The 21,454-nt window shown below is 46.5% G+C and overlaps 1 long non-coding RNA gene across 1 annotated transcript; it reads right to left on the bottom strand.

Annotated features, from left to right (window-relative positions):
- Nucleotides 1-6,698: 6,698 nt before the first annotated feature.
- LOC144174152 (uncharacterized) lies at nucleotides 6,699-13,182 on the bottom strand. Its single transcript, XR_013323433.1, has 3 exons — nucleotides 12,934-13,182; nucleotides 11,163-11,432; nucleotides 6,699-8,278 (listed from the first exon to the last, which is right to left on the bottom strand). It is a non-coding gene; the product is annotated as an uncharacterized LOC144174152 (long non-coding RNA).
- Nucleotides 13,183-21,454: the final 8,272 nt, after the last annotated feature.

The raw sequence follows: 21,454 nt of genomic DNA on the forward strand, positions 1-21,454 counted from the left end.
CGTGGGTTTGGATGAACCTCGATCGTGACTGGGAGGAGAGAGAGAAAGTTGATTTATTGAAAGAGAAAGTAGTAGCACTGTGGAGGAGGAGGAATAAACTTCTCAAAGCAGTCAGCCCTGGGGAGAGTCCTCATTCCAGGACCTTTTGAGTCCGTCTGGCTTTTTGGGCTCTCTCCACCAGCCAAAGTGGTTGTCGGGGTCCGAGCTGGACAGTGCTCTCCCAGAGCTCGGGAGGGGAAGGGCGGAGGGGTGGGGGGGGGGGGGGGGGAGGTAGGTGGGGGTTCTTATCACAGCCCCACATGATGGTAGAGGGTGCTGCCCGGGAACCTCGCAGAAGCCGGCATTGCGAGGAGTACAGGGTGGGCGCCAGATTGTGGGCTCAAGTGGGGTGGGGAAATGCGTTTGGATGGCTCAGAGGTGGCGCACTTGTTCTTTAGTGAGGCTTTTGTACGCAGGAGGGGTATACAGTTTTGTTCCAGGCCGGGTAATGCTGGGTGATTTCGTGGAAAGACAAAAGGGGCCGAAGGACCTATGCACGTGCTCACGTAAGCACGTGCTTCACGCAGCGCGCCGCCGCCTCGGCAATACCGCCCTCCCCCTCACACTTTCCGCCCCCCCCCCCCCCCCTTTCCTCCTTCGTTTTGCTTCTGCTTTCGGTGTTTCCTTTGTTCGCTCGGTTACGACGCCGTCAAACCACAGTAGCGGACGCTTACGTGCTGCGCAGTAAAAATAACGGCGGAGAGTCCGACTTCAGGAGCCCGCAACACAGCGCTTCTCGCATGTTTTTTGCACACCGCGACAACGCTTCTTTGCCTTCTGGCCGTCTCAGTGCTCCCGTTTTCTCGATTCAGCAGCGGCGTCAATTGCCTGTCGCCTCCGTTTGCCCACCAGTATCGGAGTTTCGTTGCCGTAATTCCCATTCCATTTGCGTTTGCTGCCTATTTGGTGCTGTGTTCGCTACACACTCCATTTTACAACGCGCGTAAGCAGTTACGGAACGCGTAGCGACGCCATGCGACGTGTGCGTTGGGCGAAGGGAGGGGCGAGCCGCGCTTCGACTTGACGCAGTATCGGCTGACGTCACACCTCTTCGCATGCTCTTCTGACAGGCACCAAGATGGCAAATTGGGCGAGTTGGTACGGGTTCCTGATGAAGAAACAACCAGCGCAAGAAAGACGAGGAAGGCCACAAACGCAGCGCTGGACTCACAACTGAATTTTTTATTGGAAAAGTAAACATATAGTATGCACAAAACACCGCGCATGTCAAAACAGTTTAATTCAAGAAGGGATCATTACACAAGCCTGCAACCCGTCAAGTCGCACGTTCTGCAAGATAACAAACTTCGCTTTTGCGCAAGGTCACAAAAGGTTGGATTAATGCAAATTTCACAATTTTTAGATATGTAAAAAGCTTCTGACACATCCCTTGTATGCTGAGTAGCGTGTTTGAAAAACACGGTTGTGTCGGACAGAGCCGTACAACCACACGTATCGCAATGAGAAGCCAAGATAGTAAGGAAAGAGTTCTGGATGGACAGATAATGCTCGCAGTCGTTTGTTGACGCAACGACCGGTTTGACCGATGTAACAAAAGCCACAAGACACTGCACTCTTAGGCAAAAAGGACTAAAACAGGGACGAAAATACAGCTGTTAGTCTTCGCGGGCTACTGTTCATCTTTAATTGGAGAATCTGTAGCAGTGTGTGTGCCGTGTGCACAAATGCGGACTAACTGTTCGTCCCCGCCGATCTATAAGGAGTAACGGAAGACGAAACGCATGCATTTAGTCTCTTGGCTGCGTCGCGTCGTTAATCCCCTAATGGCGTCGTCGTTGCCAATTCGCGTATATGCATGTCTGTGGACAGTTTCAGATTTCCAAAACGCAAGTCATTGCAGTCAGTGCACGCTCTACACTTGAAAAGTATTTGCCTGTCAGTCCCGTCCCCCGGCGTGGTGTCGTGGTAGCGCGCCGGGCTCCTAGAGTACAATTGCGGTCGTCGGTGGTTCGATCCCTGCTGGTGGACAAAAATTTTTTTTTTTCTGCGACTCTCGGCGGTGTGTTCTTGGGGAGTATCGGAACGGACCAACCGAGTGGCGGACTAACCGTTCGTCCCTCACATTTAGTCCCCAAAGGGACTAATGGTAGTGGCAATGGCCGTTAGTCCCCCAAAGGACGAACTTTTAGTCCTTTTTGCCTGTGGGATGTGGGATGCGAAAGAGTGTGGGATGCGACAGACGACGCCTACAGCACACGCAACATAATTGTACCTGTGGTTGGTTGCAGGGGTTTCCCCAGGCATCGAATCAAGGGGGGGTGTCTCAATGGCTCTGGGGGGGGGGGGGGGGGGGGTTCATAAACTAGAAAAGCTGTTTTTTTATCTCACTAGTTAAATAATAGACGTCTGTTAACCAAACGATCGTCCCCGTGACGTACGTTTTTCATTTTCTATATATATATATACACCTGAGAGGCGGTGCTTTCTATACAATCTAAGAAAAAAACAAATTTATAGAAATTCATTTTTTACCATGAAAGGTGCGTATTCAGTTTTTTTTTAATTTCTCGTCATTTTTCAGCATATAAGGACGTTTTCGAACTTGTTACCAGGGCCAGTGACGAAATTTGAGTTCTTGAAACAATGTTTAGGTAGTACACGAATTATGCAGCACTTATAAATCAGGTACCGATTGTACGCTCCCGGTTTATTAAATTAAACAACTTTGCCCCTTTCCTTTGAAAGCCTTTTTTGTGTGCACATACGAACTTGCCACGAGCTATCAAAAAAAAGGAAATAAATAGGTGCAACGCTAACAGCAAGCTCGGGGGGCGCACTTTTGTTTATTTTGCCTGAGGCTACTGCCAAGAATATCAGACGGGCAGCCCGCGCATGCGCAGATCGATACTGAAAAAGTTCCATACAAGGACTGACAAGAGTGAAATTTGGGGATTCAAGGGGGGGTGTCCAGAAAAACTAGGGGGAGTCTACACACCCCCTAGGGGGGGTGTAGGGAAATCACTGGTTGGTTGGCAGTGCACCTATTAACAGACTTTTTATTGGTATCTTTTTTTTTTTGGCAACCATTGGCAAATTTTTGATAATTTATTTGGAGCTTTGAACAACACGTTAACACCATAACAGGAACCTACATTTTTAAGCCTGTGGGAAATCCTGTGCGTGTAAGGAATTACTGCAATTTTTTTTTCTGCGAAGATTCACCACTCGAGTTACGTTTAGCACGACCTTTTACAACTTTTATTAACTTATCGGTGACAGCCACGAGTACACTAGAAGGAAAACCCGCGTCTTGCAGTCAGGCTACTTGCTTCGCAAGGCTAGCGCCTAATAAATGTTTACAGGATTTTTCTAGTCCAGATCTTAAACAGGAAAAGGCAATGCCCTTTTTTACTACTTTAGAGTGGGCTGACTTGAAATTAAGGATTGGTTTTGCTGCACGTGGTTCACAACAAAAGCAAACGTGACTACTTTTTAAAATGCAAACTAAGGTCAGGAAACTGCAGCGAGTTACGTTTCGGCACCTCAGAGGTGAAAGACAGACCCATTCCTTCGTTCTTACTAACACCTTACTGACAGCTTCAGGCAGTACAACGTGTTCTTCAACCAGCACCAAATAGTCGTCTATGTATGGAAAGATGCGCTTCACTCCTGGTGCGCTTTACGTCTGTCTTTCGCTGGTTGCTTCTTCATCATGAACTAAGGTACCGTCAAAATAAGTTAAGTTGACAATTTTTTTTAAAATTAGGCGCTCACGTGTACACCCCTTGTCAAAATTTTCTATTCCCATTCGAAGCTTTCTCGACCACAAATAATTCAAAAAATAAGCTTTACCTTTAAATGTTGCGATTTTATGACAGTAAGAAAGGAAGGGGTTTATCTGGCTTTCCGGCATAAAACGCTGTAGCATCACTGGGGACGTAAGCTTGTACATTGAATTTTTTCGCGGCCTGCACACTTTCAGCTTGGCCTAGAAAATTTTGACTACGACTGTACGTAAAGGCCCCTTCTACAGGTTAGGCGCCCAGGAAGACAAAGGATGAGGTGGTGATTACTGATGTTGGTGACCTAACTAAAACTGAATAATTTTAGCAGGTATTGCATTAAAAACGACGCAATCGTGTTTCTACACAGTTTCGTGCGGCAGAATTCTAGCGCATCCATGCTCCGAGATATCGAACTGCGAAGATTAATCGTTCGCAAGATTACGCATGCAAGACAGCGAGAACCGGCCCAAAGCCGGTCGTGCTTGTGATGTGCCTGCTTTGTGGCGTGCCTGCTGTGTAGAGTGTTTAGTTTGACAACGGAGTGGAGGCATAGGCAAACGTGATTTTGGGTTTTGAACTTTAATGGACTTCGGACTTTGAAGCCATTGGCTTTCGACCAGGGAAAGCTTCGCGTTTCAACCATCTTTCTCTTCACCCACGATTATCATCATTGTCAGAGAAAGTTGGCTTTTTGCTGTGAGTTTTGGTCTGGACGGTCGGCATCCGTGAGGCAAAGAAAGCTGCGCTTTAAAACACTCATTTTGTGTGGACCTGACCAGCAAAACGCGTAAACTTTTGTCTCCCGTACAGGGTTTATCCGGCATACTCTGGAACTCGAACAAACAGAATGCTTGTTTACGCCTGTACGTCTGCACACTAAAAATTTTTACGCCCAAAAGGGTGCTTCAGCTTGTCGCCGCAGGAGCACCCTAAAAACTGAATATTTTACGCCCTTTAGGGTGCTTCGATTTTGTCGCCGCAGGAGCACCCTCTGTGAAGCACCCCAGAAGACAGGTGCCTTATAAACACCCTTTTCCGCCTAAAAGTATCCTAGGGTGCTACTTAGCACCCCAATCTGTAGGAGCATCTTCTGCAAAAGCACCCACCTAAAGGGGTACAAAACGGGTGCGTCATCCTCGGTTCACAGGTGCAGCAGGTGTGAGACCACATATTGCACAATATCACACACGATTATGGTATGAAACATTCGTGCTTTCCAAGCTCGGTTCTGTGAGACATTCCATTGAAGCTCAACATCAGCTGATAATTTCCTTGAACTTGTGTCACCGATTGTTAAAACATCAATTTAAAAAGTCAGGAGCCACATCTCAGTACAGTTATAACTTTAGAGGTAGTTGATTACCCAAAACTTCGTAAAAAACCAATTATATGTTCACTTTGCCGAACTGCAGTACACATCCTTCGAGATTCACTGCAGAGCCTAACCATGCTGTGCAGTGAAAGCAATTAGGTGTGCAACACTTCAACCACACAAAACTTCCTTGAACCTTAAAACCCTTGGCTTCTTAGTATTGCATCAAACTTCCAATCAAGGTAGCTACCTGCAATGTTTAGTGCCTTATTCTTGAGCTGAGCAGGAAGGTTCAATATCAAGGAAGACCAAATGCAAAATGTATAGTTTCCTCCGTAATGCAGCTCATAATATAGTTCCCTCCGTACTGCGGCTCATAATCTACTTATAAAAGTTGGGTACCCAAGCCATTTATTTTCGTTTGCATTATTCTTTTTGCTTTACGGAAAAATATTCATATGGTACAGCACTTGCAAGGTTTGGTGGTATTTGGAGTTTTATAAACATACCTTTAGACTAAATGACCCCACATAGCAATAACAAGAACTGCAAACATCACAGAACAATGCATACAAGTTCCCTGGTGAAGCCCATGGTTGAAATGTAATGCCATTGTTCAGAAAACATTATTTTATCATGAGGCTAGCTTGTACATGGTGCCTTGCATTATGTCCCTGCCGGTGGATGTGGGGTCATTTGTCACTGTTGCAAATGAAAAGCCAACAGCCAGGGCCCATTAGTTTTGGCTAGTATTACGAGGTGCCTCACGGTAAGCATTCTACGTCGATAGACTTTTTTAGAGTTGACTAGAACTGAAATCAGCAAAAGATTCTCTACAAAACATTCATTCTATCCGCAGCTTTAGGGTTTGCTAATTTCCATAGTTGGGTTTCTTCTGCCTTTCTTAACAACATTTTTCTTTTGATAAGAAGGTGCACAACCAAAAGCAAAAAGCTTTTCTGTAAACCTTTGGTAGCTATATAATTGTTACAAAATATTTTAATCTAAATATGGCAGCTTAAACTGAGAATATTTGCATTTAAAAACATTAAAATAAGTTTAAATTGATCATAAATTTTTAGCTGTTTTTACGCAAAACTGTACATGGGATATGAAGTGCACCACAAGGAGGGCTTTGGATTAGCTTTAGCAAATTTGGGACATTTAAGGTGCACTGAAATCTCTACACATGCGCTTTTTCACTTTCTGTATCCACCAGGAAAATGGCTGCCAATTTAGACAGCGATTCTAAATAGTAGTTGACGTGCATTTTAAAATAATCACAAACATTATAGCCACAAAATTAATTTTTACAAGTTGTAGACATTGCCCGTTACACCAGACATTGGACTACACTGTCAAGAGCTTTGACATCTACAATGACGTCTACAAAGCAGGCTTATACTGGTAGAATGTTTCATACCATAATTACTGTGTGTTCAGAGCTCACGTGTGAAGTATGGATACTGCTGCTTCAGCAAGAACCGAGGATGAGCACCCTTCCTGGTTCTGAAAAAAAATAACAGAGGAAATGCCTTAAGCAGGATTCTGAAACGGGGTTGAATGAAACAAGAATGAACAAGAAATTCTTTCAAAACATGTAAAGCAATGCAAACAAATATTTATTTCAACTTATTTCTACAAAAGACCACCTCATGAAGACTGGTGGTGGGGTATTGGCTCAAAAAAAAAAGCAGAGAGCACTTATACAAATGCTACAGGGAGCCTTCGCAGCCAACAATTGTTTGAACACACCTAAACTAATCACTGTTCAACAAACTCATAAAAAATGTTTGAATGCATAAAAAACCAGTGGTAAACACAGGAAACAGTTAAAACAGAATGACGGCACAAGTTTGTCCCGTCGTTCTCTTCTGTGTCCTGGGTTTTCCTATGGTTTTTCATCCATTCAAACATGTACCAGCTAGCCCAGTCCAACGCCTTGGTATCATAAAAATATGGATAGTCAATCCTTACACAAAGTTGAAAAAAAAAGAAAGTATAAAGTAGGTGACAAAATTAAAACGACAGCAAATTGGTTGGCTTTTAATTTTAAATGATCATATAAAAAATAATGGCATGAATGAAAGTGAGCAGCACGCGAAGTACCTTGTTGCTAGCCCGACATTCCACTTTGAAGCAAAATGTCCGCTTTCAACACTACATAGGCTAAACATGCAATGAAGCATTCCTTTAGGCACACAAAATATACCATAATTGTTAAAAAAAGCTACGAATTAGTTGAAAAAACCTGACCACGACAAATTGGAATTAGTGACTAGATACAGTTTCAGAAATACACAGCGACATCATATAAAACTATATGGTTCCCATACAAAGATTGATCATAACAAAAATTCAGGACATTTATCAGATTGGCATCAATGTGCAAAGCAGCTTAATGAAGGAAGACGGTCTTCACTAAAAACATGTTAATATTGGGAGCTCATGTGCTTCCCTGCAAGTTGGGTGTGTAAACCCACTGACATCTTAACTAACCCGACTGAATCATCACTTGATAGACATTGAGGAATTTTACGAATTGGTTTATTGTAGCCAGCTGTCTAGTTTATTTCCCTATTTTTCTTGGCATTTCGTGTCTAATTCTAAATTTGGTGACTAGATAGCTTTTACTATGGTCATGCACTGGTGACAACGAATATTTGATTTTACTTTAAAAAATTTTCAGTTTTGTTTTATTGCTCACCAGCCAACGATCTGAAATATCAGAGGTGCTTAAAACGTATGTTGGCATTTCCTTCCTGCAGTGTAGTACAACTAATCATGACTTTTACCATAATTTGTTCACAAATCGTAATATGTGGAAAGTATTCAGCTTAATGAAAATGTCATTTGAGAAGCATGCACAATCAACAAGGCCTCAATGACTCTCATGACGTGGTCCACTTGTTTCTGTCACAAATAACCTGAGTGCAGACACATTCCACCGAAGACGAAGGTAACATGCCCTCTTGGGTGATGAATATTTAAAAAGCCTTACGAGTAAATTTGCTGCTGAGCACGTGAAATTGTGGCATTAAAACAAAAGATCCCTCTGCGGCATCTTTCACTTGGAGGAGCGCTTGACCACAAACTTTGAGAAGCTGGAAAATGCTCCATGAACCGCTCCAGCCAGCAGAAACGATGCAGGACACAAGTTGGTAGGCGGACCGTTGGCATCCTGCGATTGTGAAGATATTTCTGTTTAGTAGATGCTCTTCTTTTTGTACCACTGTTTATTTCACCTTTAACAAGCAGCTGAACTCCTTAACGTTCGCATAATAAAATGCTGCAATGCGGAACAGTTAGCAGGGTTACCTCAATTTTGCTTTTCTACGAATTAACACAATGTAGGTAATCTGCACACAACTACAATCAAACTACAATTTTCACCTACTTCACTGCTAACATCAGCGTTTGACTGCTCAAGCACAAATACAGGTTAGACATGTGAGCAATCTGCTAAACGTATCCCCACAAACTGAACAATCAGGCATCAGAAATCGGCAAGGAAGGAGGTGTCACGTTTAAATGGCACTTTTTTTGTTCAAAACATAAACAACACCTGGAAGCTTGAAGCGTGAGAGGGGGTCTTTCACGCTGACAATGTCAGAACATAGCTTGCTAGTGGGCACCTGCACGATGTGCACAATGTGTTTCTTGAAAATGCGTGCGAAAGTTTGATTGATGTGTAGGACGAGAATTGCAGCACGTTTTGACACAGGCCTTGTGGACGCTTCTGCCTGCTAATGTCAATGTGGATTGTTGCTAGTCGCCCTCTTCGCTTCTTTCTGAATATAATGCTTTAGGCATTATATTCAGGACAACGACTGCATCAAAACGTGCAGCAATTACCTACGTCCCACACATCGGTGAAACTCTCGCACACATTTTCAAGACACGCAGTGCATACATTGTGCATGTGCCCACTAGCAAGCTGCGTTCTGACATTGTCAGCGTGAGAGACCCCCTCTCACGCTCCAAGCTTCCGGGTATTGTTTATTAGATTCCATGCGCTGAATGCAAATCAGTGTACATTGGCGAAACGGGGAATCTGCACAGAAGATTAATGCAGCACTGGAACGAAGTGAACAAGGGCCATGCAAAAACAAGTCCACTGGCAGAGCACTGTGAGAGGACGGGACACGTGGTCGACTGGAACAAGACAAAATTACTGACAACTGAGTGCAATCTATCTTCTCGATTACTGCTCGAGTCCCTCATTGTTCAGACGACGCCCAACATTATCAACATAATGGATGGCAATCTGCACCATATCTACGCAAACTCATTGCGCCGCGTAATGCCCAATATATAGCTTCGTTTTCCACGACACATGCTCACCGTGAACAAGCAACAAACCGTTAAATGGCTTTCTTGACTTGGTCAGTGACCTACGTTTCATCACTGCAATAATGCTTTTACCTGCCTACACGGCATTCCGTCAAACACTGGACTACACCACATGAGCCATTGGCGTTCTTAACCTGCACCAGAGTATATAACCTTTCACTACTGCTATGAGATAGACCCATAAACGCACTTCAATATGGCCTTTATATTTAGCTCTTGGAAACATTACGTATAATTTTACCTTTAAGTTGCACCTGCTACAGCAGCTGGTACTATACCAAAAACATGAAAAAAAAAACGGTGGTTTAACACGCCAAAGCTACACTTGGGATATGGGGAGCACTGTAGGGGAAGGCTTCGCATTAATTTTGACCATCTGGGTATTTTTGTGCGCATCGAAATCTCCAAACACGGGCGTCTTTACGTGTTGCCTCCATCTGAAAAGCGGCCACACCAAGCGGTATCTAACCGACATTCGCCTCCACAGCACACCACCCTAGCCACGGCAGTGGGTTAAACATATGAAATAAAGCGAGTTTTGGAGTGCAAATGAAAATATTAATCACACGTCTTATTTTCCCAATCGATGTACCTTTTGAAATCCACCATGCAATCCCCCCTCCCCTACCGGCCTACCAAAACACCTTTGTCTCAAGAGGTAATCAGGCTGTTGTTAATGAAGTAAGTATTTACAATCCAAGACTTGCCACCGTTAAAGTCATGCACTTTGTTTTAGAGATAAGCGACATTAGCCATTTGCAGCACCAGGAGTTAATTGTGTTAAGATCAGATTGAAAGCATTGACGGTAGTAGTTGAAAGAAATTGTGTGATAAATTACAACATTATCTGCAGATAGACCTACATGGGAGGATATGCAACATGGAAGATAGACCAAGCAACCTGCCTGGGGGGACAACAAAGTGGCACGAGCAAAAGAAGTATATAGTTATTAGAAGTAAACTGCATTTGAGAAGAATGAAAATCTTTTGCTCAAGTGAGGACATTAGGGTGAAGTTTGAGAAGTAGTCTGTGGTGTGCAATGCGATTGAATGCTTTAGAAAAATTGAGAAAAACTACCGCAGTTTGTAAGCCTGTGTCAATGGATCAATGTAGATCGTGAACAAATCCTGAAAGTTGTGTTTCTCAAGTAACCCTTGTGAAAACCGTGGTGATACTCGAATGTGATATTGTGATTTTATAAATAATTAGCGACCTGAGAGTGGATGAAATGTTTCCTGACCTTGCATATGGTGCTTGTTAGGGAAATTTAATGGTGAAGTACCGTCTCCTGATTTAAAGACTGGTGCTACCTCGACTATCTTCCAACCATTGAGATTAGTGCCTGTCATGAGAGACTGCGAAAAAAGCGCTGTCAGAATTCTACAGACTGCGGGATGTACTTTTCGGTATAGTATGATTATTACCAGTATGATCTGAAGTAGACCAGTTTGTATTGCAAGTTTAAAACCATATCGAAAGATCCTAAATGTTTGCTTGGCTTGATTACATACGAATACTTGCTTCAAAGTCAGTTCAATTTCTCTTCTTGCCCTTTAGTCGTCAGCCCCAGATTCTCTTCAATATCTCTGCTAAGCAATGACACGCTCCATACGCACAGCACTGCTTCATGAAAATGTTTCAAATAATCAGAGGCCACAGCACTGCTAACAGGTATACATCATGGCAAGTTCCACAACATGCAATAACTAACCTGAAAATACATAATCGGTGGGTGCACCGATATGGCAGCAGTGCCTGGACCGATGTGTCGAGCAAATGCGCTGACTTCTGAACGGGTGGTCCAAGCGGCCAGATGATGGATGAATGGCCATTCCTGGCGGCAAAGCGTATGGAGCACCAACGAAAGGCCAGGCAGTACTTGGGTACAGCAGGTGCAGTGTCGGTTGGCCAAGGGAGGCCCTGGCAAAGCCTTTGAAACTGGACTGGAAGGCAGCTGACCCAGGACAGCCAGCAGCAGCACCTGCAGGTGTATAATCTGTGAGTGTGCTGACACTTGTTGAAATACAAGAAGAACACACACAAAGCACGAATGCTTTTATCATGTAGATTTTTAATCGTTTAAAGACAGTAACCTCCAAGGCACTAATAAGAACATTCCCGGAACACCCCAAGTGAAATTTAGGTCACCGTAAGAATGTATTTATTAGACCCGCAGGTACTGTGAGTGGGGTATGCATGATATATGCAAAGCTAGCTACTGAGCTAATTTGCATGGAACGCATGCTAGCAGCTCATCTGTATCCCTTGCTTTCAATCGGAACTGGTGTGTGATAGTTGAGGCTCCTCCATTTCAATGTCTGACTTGTATCTGCACGTTCAATTCTCCAATATAAATCGAGTTGAGTGAGTGCCTACAGCTTTCTTGTTAGTCTCTGTATGGCCTGCGGTTTTGCGAAAATGAGAACTTGCGAATTGGCTCAATTTTCTGCACTAATTTAAACAATACATATGCCTCTGATATCAAGCCCCAGACTTCCCGAGAGCTACTCTGACAGAATCGCCTCGTAGGCGTTGTGAAATCTCCCCCACTACCCCGAGACTATGCTAACTCCCTGCGAGGCCACATGCGCGCATTTCACCTTCAATTTGCACGTATGTGAATTCTATACCTCTATGAACTCTCAGACGGGCGTCGTCATATTCGTGCCGGACTCGTGAAACTCGGCAACGTAAATTACCGCACTCGCTCGCTGGCGCGCGGCCCGAACTCTCTCACCGTTTCCGGCCCTTGCATACTATTTTCTCCACCTTGCACTTTGTAAATTCTCATGTTTAACTACACCTCGTGCGCCCTCATCTCTTGCCTGCTTTTCTTCCAGCACAACTCCGTCAGCACCCGGTCGACGCGTACGCTGTCGGGGCGCGTTGGCGAGCGAGTACGGCAATTTCGCTGTTGTCGAGCTTCACGAGAACAGCACACATATCGCGGCCCGAAGACCGCGAGGCGTACGGTCGCCGGTCTCGCGAGCGCAATAGCTGCGAAGCGCACTGCACGGAATTCGTGAGGGGGGGGAGAGACGCCAGCCATGGAATCACGTGTACGCGTTTTCACATGCACTTCCAGGGAACCTCCTGTTCATGTTATTTCTTGGTATACCGCGGGTATTCACGAGGGAGGACTAATCACAGCGTTGTGCCACTCACGCGAAATTGCGACTGCGATCTGCAACCGCAAAGGCACTGTTTGAGAGACACATAAACAAACGCCCCGGTGTTAAAGAGCCTTGCGTGATGTGAAATTATTAGCAGCCGTGTACCATAGCGCGAGCATCGTAGCCAAGGTCTAGCTTCAGCGTAAATTGATGCTGACTTCTGCGGAAACGGTGGACTGGGCGCCAAACAAGTATACTAACTCACGTAGGCTCTCAGAGCAAACGAGATGGGGGTCAAGCGAATTACTGACCCATAAACACCAGAACTCGTTCCAACCAAATACAGAATAATAAAAAATGCGTACTTACCCGAGCAAAAACGATGTTTCCAACGTAAAATTCTCCTTCACTGTCGTCTTCATCTCGCGGACACACGAACACGCTTTGTTCTGATGCAATGTCATCCACTTTTGACGCGCAGTATTTTATCCGGCGATGATCGTTCTTCCGGGGTCCCCATGTTCAACACACGCGTAGGTTAGAAGGGTAGACATCACCCATAAAGCTTCTATAACTATGATTTAAGCTTGAAATAGATAAAACAGATTAAATCACGCCACCAACAAACGCCATGAAAAAACACACACAAAAGCACAAAAGTGAGAGATAGTTGCCAGACTTCAAATGCAGCACCTCTATGTTTGACGAAAATTGTGTTACTACTGTAATGTTGGTAATTATCTTTCTGCTTTCAAAGTCTGAAATGTGTTTATAACTTAAATTTAAGGTTTTTAAACACAAAAAGTGAATACACATAAAGTAATTGACATATATACTGATATTGTAAAGAGGTTTGACGTTTGTTTTGGTTTTGTTTTCACGGCGGGCTTCTCAAGAGAGAACGTGCGAGAAAACGAGCTACTTTGGGTTTAGAAAGAGGGCGGTAAATGTCGGCGTGATAGAAAGCAAGGAACAGGTGCTTACCCTGGTCGTTAAAAAAGGAGCTAATGAAACCCTCACGTTAAAAAAAAAAAAAAAAAAACACGTTCGACGAGGAATCGAACCATTGACCTACAAAACAGTAAACGGACGCGTTAACAAACAGCTATGTCGGCGGGCGGTGTTAGGGGCGCCTAAAACAACTCTATACTTGCGTAAGTTGTTAACGAATATTGTTGCTTGTGTCTAGTCATCGCCTCCTTTAACGATGGTCTAGTTTATGCTGCATTTTTGAAATTCTGGCTGTCCTAACGCTTGTTTCTCACGCACCGGTCTTGCAGACGAGGCCGCATTGCTAGCGCTGTAAGCGATTGAGCCAAAGCTCCATTATTTGACTCAAGAAAAGCTATCGCAGTCAACCCGACCTTTTCTGCGCAAGCCACGGCAGCCACGAAATAAATGGAGTGTGCCGTTAGAATTATGGCGTTGATAACGCTTGTTTGACCGGCACCGTCTTGCAGACAAGCAACGTCGCTCTAATACTACAAGCGATGTCACTCCTGGCATGTCAGGCGCATCAAACCCATCGTGTAAAACGACTGCTAACAGTGCGAAAACCTCTGAGTTTGTAACAAGTGGGGATTTGCGGTGGCGGCGACGTAATAGGTACAGCAAGCAGGTAGGCAGAACAGCAGCGTAGGGTTACAACCTTTCCCCGAAAAAAAAACGGGCCTTCCGGGGGGGGGGGGGGGGGGGGAGGGGGGATTGTGTTGAAAAAAGACGCCATGTTTTTTAACATGCAGTGCCATTTATTGTAGTGTTTTCTTAGAGAGAAATCAACATAACGTTTGTACTGAAAGTGATTGAGAGCTTGGTTAATCGCTCTGCATGTGCTTCACTGAAAAGTAACCGCAATTGCTGACCGCGGCGGTAGAATTTCGTTATTTTGTTCTTCCCTTAGGTCCCCCTCCATCTGAGGCAGCGCGCTCGCCCGCGTATTTTCTCTGCTCGCGTGTCTTTGCGCAGCTTGTCGACATAGGCGTGCGCAGAGTTCTCAATTTGGGGGGGGCAAAGTCTTACCGCTGCGCCCCCCCCCCCCCCCAGAGCAACTCCCGACCTCTTCTCACTGAAGGCCTTGCGGTGCGAACGCTGTGCAAAGAGGGATGGTTATAAAATTTTTATTTCAATGTGATGGAATTGCAACACACACAAAATATTTCTGAACAGAAATTTTACTTTCATGTGTTACATCGGCAAGGCATGGGGCAAATTTGGCGCCCCCTTCAGATGATTAGGGGGGGCGGCCGCCCCCCCTGCCCCCCCTGTGCGCACGCCTATGCTTGTCGACACGTATTTATCGTCTTCGTTGTTGAATTGACGCTTATAAAACGCCAAAACGGGCATAATCACGGCACAAAAGCCAAAAAACCGGCTGATGACGGCTGGTTTTAGATATGGACCGGCAACCGGCCCGCTGTTTAAAAAACCGGTCGGGCCGGTCCAAAACCAGGAAGGTGGCAACCCTACGGCAGCGACGAGCGAAAATGATTTTACACGACCGCCCCCGTCGGCCTGCGCAAAAAAGGAAGATAGAACCCCTGCATACACGCCCTCGAAGAAAGCTGTACAGCCGATTCAGTTTGTTGTGGACGAAGAGCAACCGAGGCTGCAGCCACAAACGATTGCGCTTTCCGTGGTATGAGCCAAAGCATATCTTCACATAGTTATGTTATCGTCCGTCTGACTGTTACTTACTGAAGGGAAAATTCAGAACACAAACGTTGACGTCTAGCGTCTATGCCAGACATAGACGCTGCTGTTTAGGCCCTAAAAACCACCTTCAGGGCGTCTGTCGGTTCTGTCTGATGGCGCGCTCGCGCCGCTGATTACGAACGAGGCGTCTGTTGGCGTTGACTTATCGTGTTGGCGAGCCGGTAAACGCCATCACGGTTAAACTCCCTGTTGGAAGACTACGCTGTTGGGACGATAGAGTGCCGACAGAGCTTCTTATTGGCCCCACAAACGCCATCAAGGTTAAACTCCCTGTTGGAAGACTAGGCTATTGGAACGATAGAGTGCCGACAGAACTTCGTATTGGCCCCACAGGCGTGCTGTGAGCCCAACAAGAAAGTCTTGTTGGAATTTTTGCCCGGGGCATAATAATACGGGAACAAATTCTTAGGTAAATTCGATTTCGTTGAGGACACCGATGCCTCGCGTAAAAGTTTTATTTATAGGACTACAAGAGGCATTTTGTAGCCTTTCCTTCCCGTGCACCCAGACATCGAAACGAACCTTGTGATACACTCGAAGCAGTAGATTAGTGCAGAGTGGAATTTAAACATTCAGCACGTTTTGTTCAATTTACGAACAGCAATTTTCGAGCCTTTCCCCTGGTCTATGTGGAGAGTTCATATTTATTCTCTCAACGGGCGGTGAAATAGTGCAATGTGCGGTTTAAACATTCAGCCTGTTTTTGTGCAATTTTGCATGCTTGCATTCACACACCGTTCTTTTAGGCACCCTAACGATAAGGTGCCGTGGTAACACCCCAATCGAGAAGAAATACTTTTTAGCACCCCTTTAACGGTCGTAGCACCCTATGAAACTGTTGATTACACCCCTGAATTTTGGCACCCTCGAGGTGGGGTGCCCGAGCAATATTTGGGTGCTTGAAAGGTGCAAAAAGGGTGCAAAATGTTCAGTACACCCTCCTTGCACCTTAAAGAGTGTAAAAATGTTAAGATTTACACCCCTTAATATGTGGCACCCTCATGATTGGGTGCCGGAGCAATGTTTTAGTCCTTAAAAGGTGCAAAAAGGGTGCAAAATGTTGAGTGCACCCTTTTAGCACCTATAAGGGTGTTAAAAAGTTTAGTGTGTGAGACTACGAGGCCGCTGCAGCTGAGGACACCCAGTGGGAGCTAGAGGGCGGAGAGCTGAGCTTTTATCAATTTCAGTTTATTAGGCAAAGCATACAGTGTATAAAACAATATACAGAAAGAAACAATATAAAGCGTACCAGAGTGGGCGTAACCGTAAAGCCTCGTTCACCCCTTCAACACAACGAGTGCAAACAGAAGTAGCCTTGTGAAGAGAGTGATTTCGCCTAAGCCTGACGAAGTAGGCATGATTTTCTTGAAACGTGTCAGGTGGCCTTTAATTCCCGTCCGCCCGTAGGCTTACAGGAAGGGCGGAGGGCACTGAAAAGAGGAGTCATACCCATGGCCACCTCCTAATGCCGTCCACCGCCTCCTCCTCCGTTGCACATGCTCCGCAATCCCTACGAGATGAATGCATTCGTGGACACAGTCGGACAGAAGGGAAAGAAGATGATACGCTGTTTTGTACGTGTCATTTCCACGAGTGACGTTACAGATGTACAGAAAGGAACAACGGAGACATCGGCAAGGAGGTTCGGTCGTCGGTTCATGAGGACCTAGCCTTACAATGTCGCCGGTTTTTGAAAAAAAAAAAAAAAAAAACAAGGCTGTGGCTTAGCTCAGCTAACCTTGGATATGCAAAGCAAAAGCTTGGCTTAGTCTGAGTCTTGGTTTCGCTTGGTTAACCTTTGATGTAGCTGTATTGCCGACCACGGCTCAACGCCGTTCGGTCCCGTGCAACGCTCACAAAACGAGGCGCGGTCTCGGTTTCATGCACTGCGAACACGGTGTTCCTCTTAGCCGGACGCAAGACGAGCCACGTAGACCGAGACGACCCAGCGGCGCATGTGTGAGAGGCTGTGAGAGGTTGGTCAGCTGGCTATCAGCTGATCGGCCGCATCCGCCGCGGCCGCCGCCGCTATAGCTGAGCAGAACGACTGAAAACTGTTCGCAGCGCCGAAAGTGGGCCGGCGAGTCACGTGATGCATTTCAATGGGTGTGTTCCAGGGGGTGTGTCTGCGGACAAAATGTGGACTTGCACATACGCAGCGAAACCGCTGGACGAGAGTAGTAAAGCTTTGCTTTAATAACTTTCTGAACAACCTTAAGGCAGCGCAACGCTTACAGTACCTAACTTTTAAGAAAGAGACACAACGCAGGCACTGTTTACGTCCTGGTAGTGTTTCACTGTTTCTGTGGTATATATATTATATGATGAAGTCTTGCTCCGACCATTCCGCCTGGGGTGGTGCACTCACGCCGGCTGTGACGGGGACCTGTTCACGTCAGTACTATAGTACCATGCCCTTTCTGCCCGGCTCCTGTCGAACAGTCACCGCAGAACGCGCACTTAGCTCCCCTCCCCTGCGAAGCCTACGCCTTGTGCACATCGTCTCCTGCGGCCCACGCCCCGGCCGTCCGCCAGATTTCCTCTCATGGGTACGGGGTCCCCACCATGGCCCGTGCTCCTATTCCTTCGAAAATCGAGAGTGTATTTGTATACATATAGTTACGGCGTATGTCAAGCTTTCGCAATAGAAAGGAACTATATGAGCTCTGGTCGACCGGGAGTTGGAATCGGCGTGGGTTCGCGGCCTCCTGCACTTGGGAGGCTGACCAATTGCCCTCTTACTCCTTTCCCTTTGTAGCCCAATGAACTTTTATTTCTACTACTCTTATATGTCTGTTCCTAATTTCGGAACCATTAGAAGTGGTGTGTGCGGTCGGCACACTCGGCAGACTGCAGACTCTGCTTACCGTCATAGATATGTCTTGTCGTCTGATCGCGAATGTCGCGCGGCCCTTAACTCAAGAAATCTTCAAAGAAACTGAGTTATGTTTCAGTACTCTCCTCTGAGCGAACATCCAGAACCAGGCTCGGGTGTGCTCCTTTACTTCTCTTCTTCGAGGCACGTGCTGCCGTTCATGTTATTCAGAGCTGCTACTCCCAACGCGTGAGTTACGAGCTGGCCGACAGCTGTTTCGAGCGCTTTTATATGCGAGGCGGTTGTGGCCGTGCCGTGTGAACAAGAGCCTATGCTCCCCTGCTTATTTTACTGGGTGACTAAGTTGGAGGCTTTCCGCGAGGTGTAAGAAGAAAACTCTTAACGACCACTCCAAGCCGTATAGCGAAGACAAATACGATGGCACCGATAGTACCTTCAACCATAATGAGCGTCTACAAGAGGTAGCCAGCTGCGGAGGTGGGAGATTTTTACCAACACGTCGCACGGCATTGAGGTAAGGACGGACATAAATAATAGGCGTTTGTAGTTTGTTTTGCTCATACCACTTCGCGCTTCGTCGCCTCCTTTTTGAAAGTGCATTAGCTTGGTAACATCGTATAGCCGCATTCGATAACTGACTCGTGCGCTTCAGGGTGTGATGCCTGGAGGTTGATTGCAGCTGCGAAAGGTGTAGGTGGGAACGAAATTACCAGGAATTCCGTGTTACCGCTGCCTGCCCTTTCACCGTCGTTGGGCGTAATCCGCCTCCGACACCGGCTCGCGCTTCGAAGCTGGTGCGCAGAGAGTAACAGGTCGGTCACACCACTATAGAGCCACAACGAGATTTATCACGGGGCGAGGGCACACGCTTGAATCAACAGCCCCATGAACGGTTTGGAGGCAAAAAAAAAAAATTAACTATGACGTACACGTACACACATTTGCACGGCACGGGGGACGTCATGAAAGGCGGTTTACAATACAATACAAAGGCGGTCTGAAAATTTTCGATGTGGCCATGAGCACTGCTTACGATGTAGTGGGGAAAAATTGCGGAACAATCGTCCTTTCGTCGTCGTCGTCATCATCATCATAATCACTTTCCCTACGCGCCCTTTTCCCCTTCCACATGCAGAAAACGGTAATCCCGCCCTCCATTTTCCTCACTTACGGCACATGCCATCCTTTTGGCAAAGAAGTTTCATTCAATTTTCTCGCATTCGCAGTGCTTGCGCGCCCTTTGTTGCGACAGGTTTCAATGCAGGTTTCAGTGGATGCTGCATGATTGTGGTATTATGGCACTCGCTTCTCTTTCATGGCTTTCGTTTCTTTGTCTTTTGGCGCCAATACTTGAATAGGCTGCAGATTGGTGACCCACGCCACAGCTTCCGTAATAGTATTGCCTTGGGCAAGACTCTGGCCATTACGTGCTGAGCGGGCTACAGAAACTGTCAAGGCAAACTTCACAAGGGGAAGCCGTATATATGTGGCAAATATTCCAAAACAGACATGTCCATTGTACGCCGCCAAAATCGTGTAGCGAATTGGCGCTCTATTTAAATGAAGCAGGGGTTTTCTACGTTTACGGGGCGCTCAAATTCAGAGGTGCGCGTTTTTGACAGATTCCTGAAAACCCGCCTGGTTGGTTACTTTTTGGAGTTTATCGCTACTCGCGTAACCCTAATCATGAACATGCGTCAGTGTGCGCATCCACCCGATGAGCGACCATTAGCCGTTGCCATCCGAACTCCATACCGCATGATGTCACGGAACTAGAAGAGGCTAAATGCTCACGCGTAGACGCCTACCGGGCCCACTACGCTGTTTCGCTCCAACATGCCCAGGGGACCGCCCACTCCCGCGTGGAGCGTCGGCTGGACCAGATCTGCTTGTCGGTGGTTTGAAGCTGCTCACTGCGCAGTGTACACACTCAGGACACAGCGGCTGCCTGCCAACGCTCTGGATCCGCAGCGTTAACAGACAGCCGCTTCTAAATAATCCAGAGGCGAAAGTCGGTTAGCTGAAAGGAGAAACGGGCTAGCATAATTTCTGTCCGAATGACCTTTGTACCAACGTTAAACTACATTCCAGACTACCGTGTCCGGTCTATGACTTCTTGTACCCGGACTTCTGATGTCTCAAGTGTTGAAATCATGGCATATTTAGTGCCTTTTATTTGCTGACCCAATAAACTTAATTAAAGCGGAGAGTTAGGCGAGTTGGTTGTTGACTAATGAACTCACACTTCTAGCGAACTTTAACACAGGACGAAGGAGGAAAACAAACACACGCTAGACTTCAACTTGGTTTATGCAACAGGGAACAAGAAAACACGCATATATGTATATAATTCGACCCCCCCACCCCCCCAAAAAAGCACACATTATTCCGTGGAAATGAGACGCTGCAATCTTTGCACTCGCTCGTACATTGAAACACAAACAACGCCTGGTTACATTACAGGACATGATCTTTGCCACAAACAGCGCCCTGTCTGTGTGCCCTTTCTGTGGTCCTGTTTCCCGCGCTGTTTTATAACTCAGTTGGGAACTACATCTCAACAAGATGCTCGTCTACATGAATTTGGGCGTGCACCCGCACCTACGGCAATGGCCAGCGAGGTGGCCTGCCCCCATCTGCGCACTCAGAGCTGCGCGATGCTCTCTCAACCTATCATTGAGGCACCTGCCGGTTTGACCGACGTAGCACCGTTTGCAGTCCAGAGGGATCCGGTAAACCCGACACCCATCACGCACTCAACAAACTTTGTTGCATGTTTTGTGACGCAGCGGAGCTCATTGCATGGCTCATTAACCTTTCGCACCATCTTTGAAAGCTTCTCAGGAGCCGAGAATACCACCTGCACACCACATTTGCCACCGACCTTCTTCAGGCGGTGGGACACCTGGTGTATATGGAACAGCCACCACAGGGGTTTTCTCCCTCAGGCCATCCACACCTGGTGCTTGAGCACTCTTCACCTCCCCACGGAGCGCCACCCACCGTACGGAGGGTCACCCCATGCGTGGCTAGACCGGGACGTCACGATGGCGGAGGTGCGAGCTGCGCTGCATGAGCTAAACACCCGCTCGGCAGCCGGCCCGGACCTCGTTACGAACAAGATGCTCAAAAACCTAGACGACGCATCGATAGAGGCCCTTATCCAATACTACAACGAGTCGAGTGCTGGTGATCGGCCAGGCTGCCGTGGCAGTGGCAGTGTGCCAAGACCATCCTGCTCCCGAAACAGGGCAAGCCGTCAGACACGAACAACCTCCGTCCCATCTCGCTCACGTCCTACGTGGGCAAGGTGCTACTGCACGTGCTCGCGCGCCGATGGCA

Source organism: Haemaphysalis longicornis, unplaced genomic scaffold, assembly GCF_048455015.1.
Source record: "Haemaphysalis longicornis isolate Haplotype H1 unplaced genomic scaffold, Haemaphysalis longicornis Haplotype H1 scaffold_3, whole genome shotgun sequence".
Classification (NCBI taxonomy): domain Eukaryota; kingdom Metazoa; phylum Arthropoda; class Arachnida; order Ixodida; family Ixodidae; genus Haemaphysalis; species Haemaphysalis longicornis.